This window comes from Pongo abelii, chromosome 21 (assembly GCF_028885655.2).
Source record: "Pongo abelii isolate AG06213 chromosome 21, NHGRI_mPonAbe1-v2.0_pri, whole genome shotgun sequence".
In the NCBI taxonomy this organism is placed as follows: Eukaryota; Metazoa; Chordata; class Mammalia; order Primates; family Hominidae; genus Pongo; species Pongo abelii.
The window spans coordinates 6,865,266-6,874,727 of NC_072006.2; the positions used below are offsets into that span (position 1 = coordinate 6,865,266).

The 9,462-nt window shown below is 38.8% G+C and overlaps 1 long non-coding RNA gene across 1 annotated transcript in view; it reads right to left on the bottom strand.

Annotated features, from left to right (window-relative positions):
* The window catches only part of LOC129052069 (uncharacterized), a 48,184-nt gene extending 39,013 nt beyond the window's left edge, over nt 1-9,171 (bottom strand). Inside the window, exon 1 of the long non-coding RNA XR_008516806.2 lies at nt 9,131-9,171. This is a non-coding gene — a long non-coding RNA (uncharacterized LOC129052069). The remainder of the gene's footprint in view (nt 1-9,130) is intronic.
* Between the last annotated feature and the right edge of the window lie 291 nt (nt 9,172-9,462).

The following is a 9,462-nucleotide window of genomic DNA, read 5'->3' on the forward strand; positions in this document are numbered from 1 at the left end:
ATGCCTAGTTATACTTGAATTTTAGATAAACGCCGAATAATATTTCAACATAAACATAATGCAATATTTGGAACACATTTATGCAAAAAATTGTTTGTTGTTTTTCTAAAATTTGTTTAACTGGGTATCTGGTATTTTACCTGGCAACCCTAACTGTACTAGATCATGCCCCCTACACAACACAATAGCAGGATCCAATAGTATTGGTTGAATGGATAAATGAATGGATGAATAGATAAATAAATAAACAAATGTTTGCTTACAATCTCTAAGTCTCTTTTTTGGGCACAATATTTAGGCAGATGTCAGCATATGTCCTATTTTTATATCATCCGCAACATCATCTTCTGCCCTTGGAATCAGAGCTTATGACTGAGGGCCAAGAGGGTCATTTGGCCTGGGCTATACTGTCTCAAAGGGTTTTTATTTTAGATTTTTCAAAATTATCTGTAGATTACATTACTTATGCTCTAGTTTCTCTTCATAATCGTATAAATCTTTTGCCTTTTACATTACTTATGGGGATGGCATTGGGATATAGAAATGAAAGGAAATGTCTATCAAACAACTTTAAAATTAACTGATTAATAGACCACACCACCAGCCTTGCATTAGTTTACTACTGCCACTCTAGCAATTTACCACAAACTCTGTGGCTTAAAACACCACAAGTGTATTATCTTACAAGTCTGACCGTCAGTAGTTTGAAAATGTTTCTTAGAGGGCTAAATCAAGGTGTTGACAGGGCTGCATCCCTTTTGGAGGCTCTAGAGGAAAATCCCTTCCTTGCCTTTTCCAGCTTATAAAGGCATGCGTCTCTCTTCCAACAGTGGCATTTCTCTAACCTCTGCTCCTATCTTCACATCTCCTTTTCTGACTCTGAAACTCGGGACTCCTTTTTATAAGGATCTTTGTGATTGCACTGGGCTCACTCAGATAATCCAGCATAATATCCCCTCCTCTCAGGATCCTTAATTTAATTACGCCTGCAAAGTCCCACCTATCATGTAAGGTACTGTACTCACAGGTCCCAGCAATTAGGACATGGAACTCCTTTGGAGCCATTTTTTGGCCTACAAGAAGCACTGTAAGTTAATTGTAATATATTGCATGGTGCCGTTTATAAGTGTTCACTGGTTAAATGTAAACTTTAAAAAATTCAAACATTTTTATAATTTTTGTTCTTTTTCAAATTTTTAAATATTTTTGGAGGCTCTTTTGCCTTCTGAGAGGTCTTCCTTGAAGCAACATGATTTCTTATCTCAATAATGGAAGAATTGTTTGTTACACCAAACCAGTGGTTCTCAATCTTGGCTACCCATTAGAGTCAACTTTTTTATTAAGTTCCTATGTCAAGGCTGCACACCAAATTAATTAAATCAGGATCCCTGTGGAATGGATCCAGAATTCAGTATTTTTAAAAGGTACTGAAGTGATTCCAGTGGTTGTCTGAAACTGAGGGCCACTTCATTCAGTTTAACCTTCCTCTGCTTACCTAACCTGCTTTTCTCTTCTTCTACTCCTTCCCTATCTTCTCTTCTGGCCCATTTTTCCTGTTATGTGTAAGTTTGTCTCTCTCCCTTATTGGAGTATATTATTTTATACTCCAATATACTCCTTATTGGAGTACATTATTTTATACTCCAATAAGTATAAAGTATATTTTATTTTAATTATGTCATATTCAATAAGAAAAAATGTATAGATGCTCTCAAAACAATCAATATGGTATGGCTTAGTGTGTATAGACAGAGCTGTTCTGGGAACAAAATAATGCTTCACTTTACCAAGAAGCTTCATGTCTGCAAATTCTACACCTCTCTGATCCTGTTTTCTCATCTGTAGAATGAAGTGTTTAGAAAAAAATTCTCTACGTTCTCTTCTAATTTATAAACTCCACAATTCTAAATATAGAAAAAAGATCATGTTCTTATGGAAGCAGTTCTGGACTCCAATATCAGAATAGATCTGATTTAAAGACAAACGGTTTGGCTTAGTTTTGCTTCCCCCAGAAGAAGAATCATAGGCAAGGATTTGCAGGTGGTTTATTTAGGAGATAATCCCAAGAAGCACCAGGACATCAAAGCAGGTGATATAGGGTGGATCGTCAAGATTGGTGCCACTGTGTGCCACTGGAATTTAATGCTTTGGGTAACTCTGGGGGCCAGTAGAGAATATGGGCCTCAGAGTCATCCCGCCAGGGGCAAGAAGGAGCTGGAGGTGGGAAACTGATTTTTGATTTTTGTCAGTCATTGGTTGATGACTACTCCTGGGAAACTTAATTCTCCAGCCCTTTCTGCCTGCTGTGCACAAGGGCAGAGAAGTATGGTAGCAAGAGAAGCCCTCAGGCAATGAGATGCAAATGTTGACATTCAGATGTCAGGCCAAAGTGCACCACAGGGTTGAGGCCAAAGGGGATATAAGCAGATGCCAATGCAGTTCTTTTTAAAAAATGGCAGTACATTCTTTCTCCTTATAGATTTAATAAAGATATTTGAGAAGTAAATGAATTAGCATTTCTGAAACACATTGAGGACCCTTCCACAGCACCTTTGAGTAAGTGACTGTAGGCAGAGTACTGAGATAAACGTATTCTCTCTGTTTAAAAGGTTTTTTAGGATTCCTTTAGACAGCACATAAACAATTTCAGCTTATTTGGGCACCCTTTATTTAGATTCTGTTTCAGACCACTAAGTGGCAACTTTTTCAAATATTGGGAGGTTAAGGAATTAGATTTTCATACTGAAAGTAAATGAAAATAAATATTACTTTCAGATATTGACAAATTATATTGCAGGTGTAAAGAAGAAAAGGTGCTGCTGGTATGCTGTGAATCTCCTGCTTAAGCCCAAAAGGAGAAAAGTGGACAAAATACTGATAATTGTCCTTTTCATACCTGTGCCAGAGCCTGCAGATGTGTAACAGGACCATGTAGATTTGTTTTCTCCCTAATGAATAAAAAATGTCACCACTGTTGTTCAGGCTCATCATGGCGATGTTCTCCTAAGACTATGGACTCTTTCTGTGTCTTACTGTAACATACTGAACAAGCTGTGTTGATCTCTTCTTGACCTAAACATTCCAGAACATTCCTGATGCTAAGGGATTTTTTAAGAGGCAGGGTATTACTATGTTGCCCAGGCTGGCCTTGACCTCCTAGGTTCAAGTGATCCTCCCAACTCAGTTTCCCAAGTAGTTGGACTATAGGTACTAACCACCACACTCGGCTGGGATAATCTATTTTAAGGTTGGGTAAGTGGGATAGACTTATCTCTAATTTTAATATCTCACTTAGAATTTCTTCATTGTGGCAAAAGATATATGTTTTTTCTTCAGACCCACTACTCTTATCTCTCTTGATACCATTTGAGGGCATCAGAGACTTCCCCATGGCACTCATGGAAAAGCAAAATCAGTGAACCAGATCCCACCTAGTGTCAGAAAGTTTCAAACCAGAGCCACTTCATTTTGAATAGGGGCTGAGTAAAATGAAGCTGAGACCTGCTGGGCTGCATTCCCAGAAAGTTAGGCATTCTTAGTCACAAGAAGTTTGGGTTAAGGGAACAGGTTAATAATGTTTACTGAACAGACCCAGGACTTTCTAGATCCAGGACTTAACAGACCCAGGAAATGCCCTGATTGATGTTCCTATATCTTAGGAACAAAAGCATTCTTAGTTTAAGAATAAGTTTCATGTTAACAGTAATAATATAGATTCTTGCAGTAGACAGTAGTTACACAAAGATTAACAATCCTTTGTCATGAGCCTTTGTAGTAGAGCACATCTCCGCATGATTTTTTGCTTTGTAATCTTATATGTAAACAAGCATTGTACCTAAGGTGGATGTGTTCCTCCTCTTGCTTTCAGGAACATTGTTCTCTGTCTATGGAGTAACCATTCTTGTGTTCCTTTACTTTCTTAATAAACTTGTTTTCACTTTATTCTGGATTCACCTTGGATTCTTTCTTGCTCAAGATCCGAGAACCTTCCCTTGGGATCTGAATTGGGACCCCTTTTCAGTAACACTAGTGCAGAGTAAAAGAAATGCAGGAGTATAGACTCAGAAATGGAGATAGTGCAATCGGGGTGGGGGAGGATGTGCCCCAATATGAATGAATCTATGGGTTTAGACCAGGGGAGTCCAATTGTTTGGCTCCCCTGGGTCTCGTTGGAAGAAGAATTGTCTCGGGCCACACATAAAATATACTAACACCAATAATCCATGGTGAGCTAATTTTTTTAAAATAAGGTCCATGTATAAATCTCATAATGTTTTAGGAAAGTTTACGAATTTATATTGACCACATTCAAAGCTGTCCTGGGCTGCATGTGGCCCATGGACTGCGGGATAGACAAGCTTGCTTTAGATTGTCTCTAAAACAGAAGCATATATTTGAAGCCACCCACCCCATTTGAGCTGCCAGATGACCCAAGCTGCATAAGTGACCCCAGACTAGACCAACAGAAGAATCGCTTAGTTAAACACAGTTCAAATTGTTTTTCCACTGAATCATGAGTACATAAAATGGTTATCGTCTTCAATCACTGAGTCTGTGGTGGTTGGTTACGCAGAAATAAATAATTAATATAGTAACTTAAGCAACAACCAGTGATTGCTTAATAAGGGAAAACATTGACATTTCAAAAATATTTGAAAGATTATTTAGCCCTGGTTAAAATATCTCAAGTTTTTATTGTAAACTCTTTGTTGCAGGTAGGCCCACTGTGCATCAGATATGTCTCATAAACTCACTTCTTCTGTGCCATTGCTTATGCAGCTCCTAAGCATGGGATGCCTTCTCTGCTCCTCTCAGCCTGCCTACAGAAAGCTGCTCTCCAAAATAAACCTCCCCCATAATGTTTGCCTTGCAAATATTATTATTAAGACCAGCCTGGTTCTCAATAATTTATTCAGTCACTAAACCCATATAACCATAACAAAATTCACTTATTTGGCACTATATCAACCAGTTTGAAAGCCTTATCTCCCATCTGGACTACAAGCTTCTTGAAGGAAATATGCCTGCACCTAGTATGGTATCTGTGACATGGCTCAAGATGTGTGACAACCCACCCACTAAAGTAGGTGACTTTGTCTTTGCCTACCGTTCTCTGAGTTAACACATGGCAGGAGGGGAAGAATCAGAACATGATGAAAGCTTCTAAGTACCTGGATCTTAGCTCTTTAAATATGAAACTGTTGGACTTTTTTATGACCCTTCACTTTTTAGTTCCAAATATATTTTACAAATATGGAAAAATACCAGGAGAGTGTTATCCTCAGAGTCATTGCTGAGGATTGTTCCTGTGGATGTGGTTGTAGGAGTTACAGTGCGGTTCACACGGGAGGTGGCAGGGGTACTTCCTCACGGCAACAAAGTGAGTAAACACAGAAGTCCTTCAATACATTTGTGGTACCAAATTCCACCAAATGAGCCTCATCTCCACTTCCTTGTGTTTCTTTCTGTTCTTCCTCTTTACAACACACTTGGGAGGCAGATTGAACCTCTGGTCCTCATTTTAGTCAATAAGGTCAACCCTACACAGAAGGATTTCCTTTCAATTTAGTGATTCTGTTTTTTGAACTTCAAGAAGGTCAAGTTTTAGAGATATTACATTTCTGGTGGATGCGCCTTTATTCTTGATGATATTTTAAATCTCGCTCCCTAAGGGAGAATGACGGGCAGCTATCAACAGGAACTATAAGAGGGTCTAAGCCACACAAGCATAAAAATGCAAAAGAGTCAGCTCAAGCTTTTCTCTATGGAATGTAATGTAAAACCCAGAAACATTTACAGAGTTGACCTAGGAGAGAATCTGAAAACAAAGACAGAATTTCCTGGGACTGTTTTAACCTAGAGGTTGAAATGGATGCCTCTTGAAATAAATACTAAAGGATCTCCTTTCATACTTTCTTGGTTTCAAGTTCAAGGGTTCAAGGGTAGTGTGCTTCTTCACTCTATTTCTAATTCATTTTAGAATTTGAGTCACCCAGAAGAACTTAGGTACCAAATGACCTGGAGTATAAGCATGCCACTTCTGTGACAGAAATTTTAAAGGAAAATAATCAAGCACATGTCTCCTGTTTCAAGGGTCTGCTTTGGCTAAATATGTGAAGCAACTTGCTCAGTTTCTTCAATAGTAGTGACAATCATTGTTATAAACAACCTGGCACAGGCTACGTTCTTACTTTGCACTAGGCACATTTTGCTAAGTGTTTTAAAAACAAAATTTATAATTCAAATAGCTCGGCAATATTGATATCATTCTTAATTTACAAGTGCAGATGCGAGCCTTAACTAATAACTGATCGGTACTGAAGTAAGAAAGATCAGCTTATTTGCCTTGAGGTAGGACCAACTGTGGGTATAATTTATACTCTAGAGCTTCCTTTGGGATCAAGCTGAGATTGGAATTCACATTCATTCTCCTTCCTTGCTTTGGTTCTTTCTATTAGCTTCCCTCACTATTCCTGAGAGCAATTCCTTAATAAATCATTTGCTCATGAATCTTCATCTCAGGGGTAGCTTACTTAAGACACTAGTCCAGAAGGATGTTCTTATTTATTATAGGACTAAAGAAAGGTCGATGATACAACTTGTTCCAAATCACAAGGTTAGTAAAGATGGGAGCCCACATTTGAACTCAGGTCTGGCTCCTTCTCAAAGTCATATTGTAAACCTCACCTTATACTTTCTTTCTTAGACTGAAGAGGACACAGCACCTAAGGTATAATTCAATAGATAACTTGATAGTGTCATGACCCTGATCATGCCCACCTCATCACCCTCAGCCTCCTCTAACTCAAGAACAACTATCTCTTCACAGATGTTGAAGATATGAGGTTCTCCAATATTGAGATATAGAGGACAGGAAGCAAACTTCCCTCCCCTTCTAGTACATTGATGTAGCCTGAGAAGTTTTGTTTTCATCAGTTTTTATCTCTTAATTTGAGAAAATGCTTTAGACACAGTCACAATTTGAGAAGGGGGGGATATGGATTAAAGGCAGATATAAAAGGACAACTAGATGCTATTGGAAAATGTAGACTATGAAATAAAGCCCTTTGTTCTCTGAACTCTGGACTTTGTTTGTAGGGGGTGCACAGCTTTGCAGGCCAGTTGCATTCATTCCACTGACTCAATCTGTTCTGTAAAATATCTCCAGTTGCATGACCTAAAACTTGACCTAACTGTGGCACCAAAGCAATTTTTTTTTTCCCCAATACCTGCCTAAATGCTTTATTTCCAAACTGTGCAGGAAGCAGTCTTATCACTTTTTACCATTTAATCATAAAAGTATCCAAGTTTTCTTTATGAGTGGACTACACACACATGTTATTTGTATGGAGGTAGCTCCTATAAGCTTTAATCATTAGACAAATGTGATATATTATTGTTTATCTTACATTGATTCATTATACAATTTACAGATACACAATATATGCACAAGATAAACAATAAAAGTATTTGTTTCAGCTAGAGTTGCCTAGAAAAAGTCAGAGACCAAGATTGCAAGAGGTACGAGAGAGGGTGAAGACAAAGGAAAGAGAGGCAGAGAATGGTGGAAAACAAGGTCACAGGATATTGTACTAGTCATTGTTTCATGATGATCTGTGCATAGATAATTGTAGGTTGTCTGGCAGGAGCTTAGCCCCATGTGATATTTCTGGACAGGTGTTGCAAAGACATTGCCCATAGAGCAGTCCATGAAAGGAAATATGATGAGGACATTTATTTATTTACTTGCCTGATCCCTCCTGTGTCCTATTTTCTACTGCTCAAAGGTGATCTCCTAGTGGATTGACTCCTAGCAATTCCAGTTTTGTATCATCTAGTATTTAGCAGCTTCTCTTATAAAGACAGACACTGGGTTCCTAAGCATGGCATTTACGTTAGTCAGATCTCGTAGGATGAACCAGAAACTCAAGCTGTGTGGTAAGCCTGTCATTCCCACAGGAAGCAACTGGTGGCCCAGTTGCACAGGTCCAGTCACTGTTGGTCATTGCCCAGCACCTAAGAGCATGGGACTGAGAATCTGGAGAGGTTGGCATCACTCTTTCTTGGACCTTCTGCCACCAGGAGAACAAGCAAGAAGAAGCCCGCTGAAGGTTGAGAGATGACATGGAGCACAGATGAACCATCCCAGCTGAGGCCATCCTTGACCAATGCTATGATTTGAAAGTTTGTGTCTCCCTCAAATTCACATGTTGAAATCCTAACATTCAATGTGATGGTTTTAGGAGATGAGGCCTTCGGGAAGTGATTAGGCCATGAAGGTGGGACCCTCATAAATGAGATTAGTGCCCTCACATAAGAGACCCCCAAAACTCCCTGTCCCTTCCACCATGTGAGGACACAGTAGGAAACTGGCTGCCTGCAAATGGGAAATGATCCCTTAACATAAACTGACCATACTGGCATGCTGATCTCAGGCCTAGCCTGCAGAACTATGAGAAATAAATTTCCATGGTTTTAAGCCACCCAGTTAATGGTATTTTGTTATAGTAGCATAAATAAGATAATCAGCCGGATCTGATTTACCAACGAACTCACATAAGATACATAAGCAAGCTAGCCAGAGTCAGCCAAGACCAGGCCAGATGTGTAGGACCTCCCAGCCAATCCACAGATTCATAAATAAGAATGCATGTTTATTACTGTAAGGCACAAAGATTTTGTACGTTTTTAAGCAGTATTATTGTGGCCATAGATTACCAATCAAAATCTTAACAACAATCCTACAGGGTAGACATGACTTTTTTTGTTTAAATGTCAACCAATATGGAAGCAGAAAGGTTAAATGATTTGGCCAACGTATCACATTACACATTTGATTGGAACCCAGGGATACCTAATTCCGTGGTTTTAATTGCTAAAATTTACAGCTTAATTTTCCTTAGATCCTTGATATTTATTATTTATTGACTAGTGACATTGAGTGGATAATTTGATCATGTTGTCTTCCTCCTTAAAGTGCTATATCTTGTTTAAATTTTATGTTTTCAGAGCCTGGAGTTTTGTAATTAAGTAAATATTAAGGATATGGAACATAAAGTAGAGAGAAAATATCAGAAAGAGCGACAGATAAAATACACTAAAGGAAAGACAGTTAAGTACATATTTTTACCGTAAGGGAGAGAAGACAGGTGAGGCTTGGGTGGAGTGACGTGCACAGTGAACTCATAAGGGGATTGCTGGTTTCCTAGGTAGCTTGAGCATGATGCATCCATAGATCTTTGTGGTTCAGGATTTTTTTTTTTTTTTTTTTTTTTTTTGAGACAGAGTCTCGCTCTGTCGCCCCTCAGCCTCCCAAGTAGCTGGGACTACAGGCACCCACCACGATGCCTGGCTAATTTTTTTGTATTTTTAGTAGAGATGGGGTTTCACTGTGTTAGCCAGGATGGTCTAGATCTCCTGACCTCATGATCCGCCTACCTTGGCCTCAGGATTTTATAACTT